Here is a 13,709-nt window from a genome sequence, read left to right as displayed (position 1 = left end):
TACCGTACATGTATGTTTGACTAAGGAAGAATTTGTTCTCTGAGGAAAAGTTGAAGGAATCGAAGGTTTTTAACCTGGATGTAAGAAGGACAATGGTACAATTGTGCTCTAAGTGAACACTTGCCGTGCCAAAGAGGAAGTGAGAGCTACTTCATTTATAAGTAGGAAACATAAATAGGAAGACATTTAGACATTTAAAATATATAATTAATTAATGAACATGTACAATATATATAAAATTCGATTCCCATTCAACACAAGCCAGTTCATAAATTCACTATAATATGCTGTCACTTTAACCACAAAACTTACAAGGAGGGTTGTTGGCAACCTTGAGGCTAGATTGGAGGTGAGGATAAAGCAGAGATAAGGAATCAATAGCACTCTCATGTCCTGCTGAATGTTCCCCAATGATTGGCGTGCTTTGGGGTTGATCACTTGGAAGAGATTGGCCTTTACAAGTTCTGAAGAATAGGATAATAGGATTTTCAGCAAAACAATGAACGATTGTTCCACACCATGCAGCTGGGTGTGAGAGAAGAGAAAAGAGCATGGCAAGGGGTTCTCCCTGGCGAGTGGGAACAAATGTGTGCAGGATAGAAGGGGTAGGAGATTTGAGATAGTAGCAGAATGACTGATGAGTTAGTCTTACGGTAACTTTCTTGGGAGTTTATGAAACACATAGATCAAGATGCCTAAAATTTCTCGAAATGACATCTACTCTCTAGAAAAAAATGTACATTGTTTACAAAAATATCTCCATATACTATTAAAGTACCATGTCTTTAGAAGCTTTGTCAATAAGTCTATGGAAGTATTTAGCAACTGACATTTCTAAAGAAAGTATCAAAGCTGCTTATGAAGTATGGAGACACCGTTCTGCAACACACTCTACGTTGGTGACATATCCCTGGAAGAAGACAGAAGAGATTGGTAGTGATTACCTAGGAAGGACACTTTAGAAGGCAGCACTTCCAGCTGGAGGCAGAATTCTCCTGTCTACCTTTTGGTACTGTTTGCAACTTCATATCATGTGTCTTGTTCAACATTTGCTGGATAGTTATTTAATTAAAACGATAACATTTTATCCTTGACTTCATCAACATCAAGGTGAAAGACTACCTGTTTTTTCATTGATATACTTTGGTATTTTTTTTGGTACTTCATAACTGTAATTTTGTTACTGTTATGAATTGGTGTTTGTTGGTATTTTGGGGTTTTTTTTTTGTTGTTGTTGTTTGCTTGTTTGCTTGTTTTTGAGACAGGGTTTCTCTGTGAAACAGTCCTGGCTGTCCTGGAACTCGCTTTGTAAACCAGGCTGGCCTCGAACTAAAAAAAATCCTCCTGCCTCTGCCTCCTGAATGCTGGGACTAAAGGTGTGCGTCACCACTACCCGGCTTACTTTGGATTTTTTGTTGTTGTTGTTGCTGGCTTTTTCTGATAATTATACCTCCAGACCTGGAATGAGTGAACATTGAAATTAATTAGAATTACAGTCAGGAGAAAGGAACTGTATTTAATTGTATGTTGAAAAACAAGACTGTCTTACTTCAAAATGGAGACTGGCCTAATAGAAGTTGTAGAGGAGGATCTTATTAGTGTAGTTTATGAAACCATGTTAATATAGCTTTGCTTATGGACATTATCTTACTGAATTCCAGGAAGGAAGGGTTAGGATGCTTTCTTCTGATTGAGGGTATGTTTGTATTCGGGGTACAGTAGAAAGGCTGGCTTTGATGTTGAAATTCTGTTTGCTAATATCCTCATTGGCGTGAGGTGATAACACACCGTGGTCTGATTTGCATTTCCATGATGATTCGAGATGCTGAGCACCTTATATACTCATTGGCCATTTGTATGTCTTCTTTTGAGGAATGTCATCTGAGTTTTTTGACCATTTTTTAAGTTGGATTATGTACTTCCTGCTATTGAGTTCTATCCAGAAATTGGCTCTCAGCAGATGCTTTTCTCCCACTTGGTAAATTCACTCTGTTGACAGTTTCCTTTGCTGTGTAGGAGCTGTTTAGTTTAATGAAATCACATTTCTCTCCTTCTGCTTCTACTGTCTGTGCTTATCTAAATAGTTCTTGCCAGTTCAATGTGTCCCATGTCCTGAATGTTTCCCCTGTGTATTCTTCTAAAAGTTTCACAGATCCAAGTCTTACATCTAAGTCTTGTCCACTCAGAATTGATCCTTGTGTGCTGAGACTCAAACTCCGTCCCATGTACACTGACGTCTCTGCTGTGCTACGTTCCCAGTCACTTGATTTTTTGTATCTTGTAAAAGACAGAGGCCTGGGCCTGGAGAGATGACTCAGTGGCTAAGACCACTGACTGTTCTTCTAGAGGACCTGTGTTCAATTCCTGAGCACCCACATGGCAGCTCACAACTGTTTGTAACTCCAAGATCTGACACTCTCATGCAAACAGACATGTAAGCAAAATACCAATGCACATATAATAATTAAAAGAAAAAAGACAGAGGCCTAATTTGATTCTTATGCATGTGCATATTCATTTTTCTTTCTGGTACCATTTACTAACAAGACCATTGTTTCCTCAGTGTGCTCTTAGCAACCTTGTTGAAAGTAGTTGAATCTCCATGTGCTGTCGAGAGTGTGGAGAACTGTCCCACTGTGGGAGGGAATGTAAACTAGCACTGCCTTTATAGAAAACAGTATGAAGGTTTAAAACAAAGCATCACCTTAAAATGGGACTGTCGTGAAACCTGGAAATCCCACTAATGGGTTTACCCAAAGGAAATCAAGTCAATACGTTAAAAAACTATGTGCATATCTATTTTATTGCAGCCTTATTCACAGGAGCCAAGATTCAGATTTAAGTTAAATGTCAAATGAATGGAAACAGAAAATGTGAACTGTATAAACAATAGAATGCTATTTGGCCATAAAAGATCAAAGCCCACCATTTACAACATGAGCAAACTTAGAAAATGTTATGAGAAGTGAGGTAAGCCAGATACAGAAAGACAAATACCATGATCTCACTCATGCTTGGAAGCTCAAAAACAACAAAGCAAAAATAAGAGAACTCACAGAAGCCAAAAGAAGACTAGTGGTTGCCTGAGGCTGGGGAAGGGGAGGGGAGATGGGGAGAGGATGGGGAACCGGCACAATGTTACAGCTGGGTAGAGAGAGTGAGTTCTGGAGTGCTATTGATCTGTCAGGCAAGGAGAGTTAACAATAATGCATTGTGTGTTTCAAAATAGCAAGAAGAAAAGAATTTGAATGCTTCATTGGAAAGATATGATGAATGTTTAAGGTAACGAGCATGCTAATCACATTGACTTGATAATTATGCAATGTACGTGTGCATCAAAACGTCTTGTTGTAGCCCATAAACTTGTATGATAATTATTATGGCCCAATGAAAAGTAAAAATAGGAAACTTGGGCAGCACAAGGACATGTGAGTATTTAACGTTACTTGATTAAGACTTTAAAAAGTTTTCCCAAATGTCATCTTCACTTGTCCCTACTCTGTCTGATAGCTTTGCCTCTGTATAAAACCTTCCTCACTAGCCTCTTCCCAGTACACTAGTAAGAACACACTGACTTTTTACCTGTGAATAAAGTGATACACAATCAAATTTCTATAGAATCATATATTACAGTTCTTCATTTCTAAAAGACCAAACAGTTTTTGTTTTTAATTTTTCTTTTCAAGGAAGAATTACAAAGATAAATGCAACCAACAGACAAACATAGTGGCACATATTGATAATCTCAGCACCTGGAAATTTGAATCAGAAAGATTCAAAACTCAGGGCCAGCCTGGGCTATATAGTATAATGTTTTCTTTAAAAAACACAATGTAGCCAGCAACATTTAAGATTCAGAATAATTTAAAATACGTTATGATGAGAAAGACTCATGCTTAAACTTTCACATACACAAATACTCGCATTTGAATAAAAGAAATGGGTATGGAATTTGAAAAGGAAGTAGCAGGGCCTAGAAAGATGGCTAGCTGGAAAAGCACCCCAGGGGACCAGAGTTCAAGTCCCAGCACCCACATGGCATGGTTTATAATCACCAGTTCCAGGGGACCTGACACCTTAGGCCTTTGCCAATACCTATACCTGCCCACACGGTACCCATGAACACACATACTAAAAATAGGAAAATACATTTTTGAAAAAGCAGCAGCTGAAGAGTAAGATGTTAAAGTTGGTTCATTTGTTTTGCATTCATATTTTCACAAGGAGAAGAATTGCACTTTTTCCATAACCAACAAAGATTAATGAACTTGAAGTGTAGGCATGGTGAGGGGGGGCATAGTGTAATTAGTGTGTTTCGCTTCAGTCTCAGATGAATGAGGTCCCTGGGTCCTCAGTCTGTGAGCTGAGTTGACACATTTTTTTTTTCCAAGACAGGGTTTTTCTGTAGCTTTGGAGGCTGTCCTGGAACTCGCTCTGTAGACTAGGCTGGCCTTGAACTCACAGAGATCTGCCTGCCTCTGCCTCCTGAGTGCTGAAGTTGACACATCTTGACACTGGGCCACACCTCTGCCTATAGCTGATACAATGGCTTTGTTTGCTCCTTCCCCACTTCTTCCCTCCCCACCCCAATCACTTCTTCCTTTTACTATTCAGTATGTTTTTCTCCCTTCTGGTGATAATGCCACAGAATGCTTCTTGCAAAGCTTGGGCCATTTTCCCTTGACATGACAAAATACCTAAGATAGTAAACTTTTTTACTTAAAATGTATTTGTTTTTTATTTCGTCTGTATGGATGTTTTTGTCTGCATGCATGTCTGTGTACCACATGCATGAACAATGCCCACAGAGCCCAGGATGTGGTGTCGATCCCCTGGAACCGGAGTTACGGACAGTTGTGAACTACCTTGTGGGTGCTGGGAATAGAGCTCTGGTCCTCTGGAAAAGCAGCCAGTGCTCTTTAACTACAGAGACAGCTCTCCAGCCTACGATAAACTTTAGAAAGCACTCAGTTTCCTCGGTTTCAGTCCATAGTCACTTGGCCCGATCGCCCCTGAGCCTGTGTCAAGGCAACATCATGGCTGCAGCACATCATGCAGGAAGCTGCTGACCTCAAGGCATGGAGGAAGCAATATAAAGAGAAGACATCAGTGTTCCACACTCCCCTTTAAGGGCATGCTTCCAGGAATCTAAAACCTCTTCTAGGTCCCACATCCTAAAGGATCTGCTGCCTCCCAAATCAGTTTATCTGAAGAACTTATGGGCTGGCTTTTCCTGTAGCTCAACAGATTTTATCTGCTCTCATGGGTCTAGTCACCAAGTTTGTCCTAGTAGCTTGAAGTCTACATCCTTTGCGAAAACTCCTTTCCTGAGCCCTGGAAGACCAACTACCAGCTACATATGTAAGAAGCTTGTGTGCCCTGTGTTCATTTTCTTCCCACATCCTTCTCTAATCTTCAGTTTCCTACCCAGTTTCCCGCCTGTGCCAGCTCTCATCTTGGACCCATCCCTGTTCAACATCTCTTCATCCAAATGCCAAGTCTAACACATTTTGCTCATTGAACAGATTTCAAACCATTTCTCTCCATCATCGTTGCCTCTAACAGTCCAGGCCACTTTAATGTCTTGCCTTATTCGTAGCAAAAGAGTCCAAAATCACCTTGTTGCCTTCAGTCTATCCTCAGAGACACAGTCCACACATACTAGCTTAGGGTGACTGTTCTAAGTCACAACCTAACCATGCTGTTCTCCGTGTTAGCACAAGATGTCCACTGCCCCCAGGATTAAGTCCAAATTTCTCAACCTGGCTTTATAGATACTCATGACCTGCTCTCTCTACCTATTTCTACAGTTTCCCTTCCCCCAACCTGGCTGCAGTAACAATGAGCTTCTTTCTGTGGGCCCTGGTATTTCCTGGTCTTTGCATATACTGCAACACATTTACCACTTGGAGCACTCCAAGTGTTCTCTGCATCAACAGATTTTGTTATCAGCTGCCTTCAGTTTCAGATCCCAGTGCAAACTCCACAATTCCCAGGGAGGCTTTCCCAACATCTGTCTGTTGTAGACCGGGTAAGATGTCCCCCTCCGTTCCCACAACACCCCATACTTAGTCCTGTCAGAGTTTACCACACACTGGATTTTCATTTTCTGTTTATTTTTGTTACCCCTATTAGATTGCTGGCTCCCCAGTGTTTCATTTGCTCTAACATCCCTCGGTAAGGTGATAGCCTGAAGGTCTTGTAAAGTGCTTGGGAGAGACCTCAAACTAGTAAGCTCTCATTTCCTGTTGACTGAACTAATGAATGAAGTCACAGGAGTGGCTGGCTCCCTGGCTGCCTCAGTGATTACAAATAAAACCTGAGTTCCTCTGAATGGATTAACAACTAGACAAACCTTCAGGGCTGTGCCAGACTGGGGAGAGCAAGACTTTGATTTTTCATGGCCTAGGCTGACCCGATCCCACAGTCAGTGTAGTGGTTTTAACAGTCAAAGGCCTGTGAATTGTAAAATATTCCAGTTCTCGTGTGTGTGTGTGTGTGTGTGTGTGTGTGTGTGTGTGTGTGTACCTCTAGTAACATGCCTCAAATGCCACTCACTTTAGTTTTTGAGACAGGGTTCACTAGCCTGGAACTGACCAGGTAAGCTGGGCAGGCCATTCATGAGTCCAAGGACCTGTCCATTAGAAATGTGTGCCGCCGCACCTGGCTGGTTTTACACAGTTCTGGTAATGAATTTGGGTCCTTATGCTTGCATAGCAAATGTTTTACCTACGGAGCTGTCTCCCAGTCCTACAGAAGCTATTTCATTGTCTAAATGAGTTATAAATTAGGCAAAATGAACCTTTCTCTTTTTCTTTAAGAAGGAATTGTTAGCATTTAATGGCCTGCCCTCTTGCCTAAAACCTTTCATCATCCTTGGAGCTCTTCCACTGAAGAATTTGTTCCTTACAATGACAGGCTGCTTAGGAAGCATCTCTGTCTCTCAGGACTTTGTAGCAGCATTGGAAGAAAAGAGTGTCTAGTACACCACAGGTATTATTTGGAACGCTCTAAAGGGACGAAGCTGATAGAGTATACACACACACACACACACACACACACACACATACACACACACAATGACTGCCTGACAGGATGCAGTCTGGGTAAGGGACGAAATTGATAGAGTACACACACACACACACACACACACACACACACACACACACACACAATGACTGCCTGACAGGATGCAGTCTGGGTAGTCCAACAATGGCTGTCTTATACTGAAAAGGCAGAGAATCCGGTAGCTGCTCAGTCCAGGAGGCTGGATGTTGCAGCAGTTCCACTCCAGTACTAGAATCCTGAAAGATGCCGGGAGAACTGCTTGTTTTCAGTCTACATTGGAAGTCAAGCTTTCTATGAGCCAGGAGGCTATGTTTCTGACCTGAACACCACAGAAGCATCTATTGTCCCTGACAGGGGCTCAAGCCAGCAGATTTGAGGAACCCAGGACAAGTGTCAGTCCTCTGCTTTGTTGGAGGTTTCAGCATTAGACCCTAAAAAAAAAAAAGATCATTTTCCAGAGAATAAGCAGGGACAGAGGGTTTGAACAAATGGATCGAATACTTGGAATACTTTAATAGAAACACACTAAGAGTGGGGTAAACAAGAAGCAACGCCTCTCTGGTAGAAAAAAAGAATCCAAGCCACCAAAGACATCAACGAGATAAGATCAGAAAGTTATAAATGCTGTGATGTCATAATGGACTGACCCGGTAGAGGATGGGGGGGCTGCTTTCCATACTGGCTCTGGGAAGTCCTCTTTGAAGAAGGGACATTTGAATGGTAAGGAGGAGGGAGGTGAAGGAAGAATGATCACATTGCAAGAAATAGCAAGCGCAAAGAATAAATTTGCAAGTTCAAGAAACAGGAAAAAAGCGTCTGTAATAGGCCACAGTGTGGTTGGAGCAGGCAGTTTGCAGGCTGCAGGATTGGCTTGAACACCAAGGACGCATTGGAGGCTCTAGGCAAGTGATTGACTTTTCCTAAATATCCTTGACTGTGGACTAAAGGAGGAGAAGCTAAAAGGTGTGTGGGGGCAGGAGCCAATTATTTTTAAATCTCTCCCACTTAAACTGAAAACCATTTGTTTGTGCCTTGTCAGATTCCAATACTCAGAGTGAATTGTTGACATATTAAAATGCATTTGTGATGTTTCATGTCTGTTAGTGACTCCAGGTGAAGAAGGACTCTCCTCTCCACATTTTAATTTCTTTTCTTTTCTTTTTTTACTGTTCCTACCCAATGGGAGATTAGAAAGTAATTTTGTTTAAGAACTAAAATTAAAGCAATTACTAATTTTAACCTATTCTCCTCCCAGGTGGTTATCACAATTAAAATCAGAACCTGTAATAGTCACATCCAATGAGAACACAGTCTTTCCAACCCCTCATTCTAGACCTTTGGGTAAAGGGCTGAGGGTTTGTAAATCTTCTCTGTTTAATTGCAGCTTATGTAGCCTTTCCAGGAAACCTGTGAGGTTTAAAGGTGAATTGAATCTGAGTGTAATTAAAAAGTTACAAGTGCAGTGTTCCTTGCTAGGAAACGTTATTCACGTAGTGTTTGTTACTGGTTCTAAAGTTGGTTAGCTATTTACCATTCAGAAGCTTTATGGGGTTCTCTGTCAAAATAAGAATGCAATATACTGTAGTCCTGAAAAAATATTTTTGTTCCTGAGTGCCTTACAGCATTTCACTGGTGTTTTTTTTTTCATTTGTCCTCACCATTTCCAAGGTAAGTAGATGGAAAGAATTAGGCACAGACAACATGAGCAGGAACGAGGCCAAGAGAAATGAACGAACATGCCCAAGGTCACGGACTACGTCAGCAGCAAGGGAGAGATGGATCTCAGGTCTTTTAATTCCCAGGGATCTGGCATTTTGTAATGTCAACTAAGTACCAAACCAGTTCTTGTCTGGCTTAGTGAACCTGAGTACCCATGTGTAGGATTACTGTGGACTAATTAGACATCTGTTTGAAGTTATATCCCTATACTTTGTGTTTATGTTGGCAATGATTCTTAATGGTTATTTTTAGCTGCTTGTTTTTCTTTTTTTAAACTGTTGTCTATAAATGACTGCAATTGAGGCTTGAAATGTGGTAATATTAAAACATTTATATCATAAATTGCATATGGATTGTCTGTCTAGGAACCTATGCTGGCTATATAGTAACCTTGCTGTTTTGCTAAAGACTAGATTTATTGCCTGTTTTTTAGGAAACTAGAAACACACACACACACACACACACACACACACACACACACACTTACTTCATTGTTCACTGAATGGCTTTCTTCCATAATAGGGTATCTATAATAGAATACCTATAAGCAGCTGGAGCTTTGGATTCTAGGCATGCTTTTGTGTTTACATACCCATCATTCTAGAATACCTTTTTGCCCCACCCATTTTTCATTCCTCATGCTTCCTTTTTTAATTTAAATTAGATACAATCTTATTTTACATATCAATCCCAGTTCCTCCCTCTCCCTCCCATCCTCCCATCCCCCCCCACCAACCCCCATCCCATCCCTCTTCTGCTCCATAGAAAGGGTGAGGCCTTCCATGGGGGGATCATCAAAGTCTGTCACATTATTAGGGGCGGGGCCTAGGCCCTCCCCTGTGTGTCTAGGCTGAGAGAGTATACCTCCATGGGAAATGGGCTCCCAATGTCCATTTGTATACTAGGTACAAATGCTGTTCCATTACCAGGGGCCCCATAGACTGCCCAGACCTCCTAACTGACACCTATGTTCAGAGGGCCTGGTTTCGTCCTATGCTGGTTTCTCAGCTATCAGTTTGGGTCCATGAGCTCCTCCTTGTTCAGGTCAGTTGTTTCTGTGGGCTTCTCTAGCCTGGTCTTGACCCCTTTGCTCATAACTCCTCTATTTCTGCAACTGGATTCCAGGAGTTTGGCTCAGTGTTTAGCTGTGGGTGTCTGCTTCTGCTTCCATCAGCTACTGGATGAAGGCTCTAGGATGGTATATAAGGCAGTCATCAATCTCATTGTAGGGGAAGGGCATTTAAGGTAGTCTCTCGACTATTGCTTAGATTCTTCGTTGGGCTCATCCTTGTAGATCTCTGGACATTTCCCTAATGCCAGATTTCTCTTTAAACTTATAATGGCTCCCTCCATTAAGGTATCTCTTTTTTTGCTTGCTCTCCTGTATCCCCCCCAAACCCAACTCAATCTTCCTGGTGCCCCCACCCATTTTTTGAGGCAGGGTCTCATTACTGAGTGAGACTGATCTTAAACTAGAGGTCTCGCTTCCTGGGTGCTGGATGTCCCAGTGTTCCCAGTGCTTTTGTTTGCTGCTTCCTCTTTTTTCCCATTCCCGCATATTTATCATAAAAAAGAAAAATAAATCCCAAGCATACACAGTGAGGTAAAGCCAGTAGTCGACCTCCGTATAGCTGTCACCTTGATGGCAATTACATGTAAGTATCGTCACATAGGGATAAAGCTTTCACCACACTTGCTTCAGCTGCCACTTTTTGCCATTGACAATCTTTTCCACACTAGATCCTGACACCACATCCTCTCACCTTATAAACTTGATCTCTGAATCTCTAAAAAAATAAGAATTTTAATCCACAGTTGCAATGGCATCATCACACACACAATAACAATAATGTCTCCAAGTCACGTAAAGTCCACTGTAAAATAAAGCTCTCAGATGTTTAAATAAACCAGTCTTTCCTATTTGTGTAATCAGATAGGGTCCTCAAATGCCAATCCCTGCTTTTTTCCACATCCTGCCATTGATTGACTGCAGAAGTCGGCTGAGTTGCCTACAGAATGCCCATGGTTTAAAATAGTCTCTTCACCCCTATTTCCTGTGGGTTTTGTTTTCTTTCTCTCTCTCTCTCTCTCTCTCTCTCTCTCTCTCTCTCTCTCTCTCTCTCTCTCTCTCTCTCTCTCTTTCTTCTTTTTTAGGGTTTTTTTTGGGGGGTGTTGGTTTGTTTGTTTTTTTTACGAATGGAAGTTTCTAACGGCTTGATTAGATTCAAGTTCAGATTTGTTGTTGTTGTTGTTTTCTATTGTTTCCGAAAGAACATTTCACATGCGGTGCTGTGAGCCTTCTCTTACATCCCACCAGGGAATCCACAGTGCCTGACTGTTCTGCTCTCGGGATGCTAAGATTAGTTAGAAAGCCCATGTATTGGAGCGTGACCTCTCTTTTGGAAGACTCCCTCCAGCCTTTTAGCTACAGGACTAATGATCTTTACCTGCACAGATATTTCAAGTTATTTCTAATCCTGTCATCCTTACTCATTTAATTGATGAAATTCTTCCTAGGGAAGCTTTCCTCATTAACCAAGCTTACTTAGACGGAGTAAGTGCTTAATTGTTTGCTTTCACTTGAGAAATGGATAATTCTAGTTACATTCAGTGGTATTTAATGAGATAAATTTCAAATAACTGCATTCTCAGCTATTGGGGCTCAAATTCTTGAACTAAAACTTTGCTTCTAAAGGTAGTTCCTAATGAGGGAGTATAAGGCAGGTGGAGTATTTGATGCCCAATGGAACTTAGGAAAACACATGGATGCCTATCCCAAGCATTGGTCTTCCCATCTCAATGTTCCTTCTATTTCCTTTGACTCCGCTCTGCTCCCTACTGTTATGAATGTAAAGCAGAACAAATGGATAAGAGTTTAAAGAGGTTTTTTTTTTCAGATAAAACAAGAAGGTTAGGGGCAAAACAAAAAGATTAAGCTCTCCTATACTGCTAGGGAATGTGATGTAAGGGTGCAGCCGGTGGAGTACTGGAATGTGGTGTAGGGGTGCAGCTGGTGGGTGCCTTGGGTTTAACTGCTGGTACCACAGACATACATACTATTACATACTATGCCACCTTTAGCTTTGAATGCAATGCACAAATACAGACAATGCATTATATTTCCCCTAAAGCAAAGAATACTGTGCCTTATTAATTTTTCTCCTGGCTATATGTTTAATTACAACACCGAGATGCTGGTGTTCTTTTTTTAATTAATTAATTTATTTATTATGAACACAACATCCTGCCTCCCTATCTGTCTGCAGGCCAGAAGGCAACACCAGATCTCCTCATGGATGGTTGTGAGCCACCATGTGGTTGCTGGAAATTGAACTCAGAACCTCTGGAAGAGCAGCCAGTGCTCTTAACCTCTGAGCCATCTCTCCAGCCCTGGGCCTTCTTATAATGTCAATATCTTTCAATTGTACACAGGAACGAGATCACCTGGGAGAGGTGGCCTTAAGCACAGTGCATCCTGCTTTTAACTTTCCTCTGAACACCACAGTTTGGGAGGCACTAAATGATGTGGAGCTACCGTGGGCTCACTGCGTGGAGAACGTCTTCCTAATAACACCCTTTATTAAAACAAACCACTTTCATCGTATGTTTCAGAAATAGTCCTCTACTAATGTACAGCAGGGGCTAGGCTGTCTGCTCTCACCCAACCAGATGCACAGGAACATTTTCTCATCAGGGAGAGCTCAAGATTCATCACTACAAAAGGGAGAGTGTTTTGTTGAAACTCTGCCTCCTTTATTAAAAAAATGTAAATTTAATACATAATATTTTTGGAATGTCCCAGAAGGTCATATGAAAATGTGAACAGCGTAGGACGGGCTTACTTTGCGCTCACATTCCTATAACAGATGTTAACCCTTAGGATGTAAAATTTTCTCTGTCCTGGCAAGTTCTATATCCCCAAATCAAGTGTGATGACACAGCCTGATAGTCTGCAAAGATAAGAATATCATGGAGAGAGGTCTAAGAGTATTTGAGGACAGGTGAAAATAAATTACAAACCTTTTCTAGAAAATAAGCTGAAATTGTTTTTTTTTTCTTCCTGAAACTGTTGGAAGGAAGTTTGGCACTTGATTCTGCTACCGCTAGTGATGGGCTTTGTGTTTTTGTTTTTGTATTTTTGTTTTGTTTTGTTTTTTTGAGACAGGGTTTCTCTGTGGTTTTGGAGGCTGTCCTGGAACTCATTCTGTAAACCATGCTGGTCTCAAACTCACAGTGATCCGCCTGTCTCTGCCTCCCAAGTGCTAGGATTAAAGGCATGTGCCACCACCACCTGGCCTATGACGTGCTTCGTAGGGAAGCTGGCCAGAGACAAATCAGGAAAATCTGAATGTGTGGAAGTTAAAGTGGAAAGCCCTGATTTCACGTATATTTGCATATAGCCACGTGAGAGTGTCCACAAAGTGTGAAGAGTCCTGTGTCCCCCATTAACACCCACCAGGAAAGGCGCACTGAAACCAATGACTCAGCCACTTGATGTCAGTCAGCCAATGTCATCCGCCACCCCACTGCTGCCATGTTGGGCACAAGAACAGAGCCACAGTGAAAATACAGGCCATCGTGCCACCACTGCCACTCACAATCCTGCCCCTTACACCAAAGGAAGAGACCCAACAGCCACTTGATGAATAACTAGAGGCAACGGGACCCTGTGATCAAAGCTCTTGTGATGGAGGGGCTGGAGAGATGGCTTAGCAGTTGAGAGCACTTGCTTTCTTCCAGGGGACCTTAGTTTGGTTCCCAGCACCCACAAGGTGGCTCACAACTGTCTGTAATTCCAATACCAGTGAATCTGATGCCTCTTGCTTCACTTACACCAAAGCTCACACAGACATATGAATAAACATATAATGAAAAACATATTTTAAAATGTTTTTAATAGGCCAGGTGGTGGTGATGCTCGC

The sequence above is a fragment of the Mesocricetus auratus genome, unplaced genomic scaffold, assembly GCF_017639785.1.
Source record: "Mesocricetus auratus isolate SY011 unplaced genomic scaffold, BCM_Maur_2.0 Super-Scaffold_100020, whole genome shotgun sequence".
NCBI classification, from domain to species: domain Eukaryota; kingdom Metazoa; phylum Chordata; class Mammalia; order Rodentia; family Cricetidae; genus Mesocricetus; species Mesocricetus auratus.
This window is presented reverse-complemented; position numbering follows the sequence as displayed.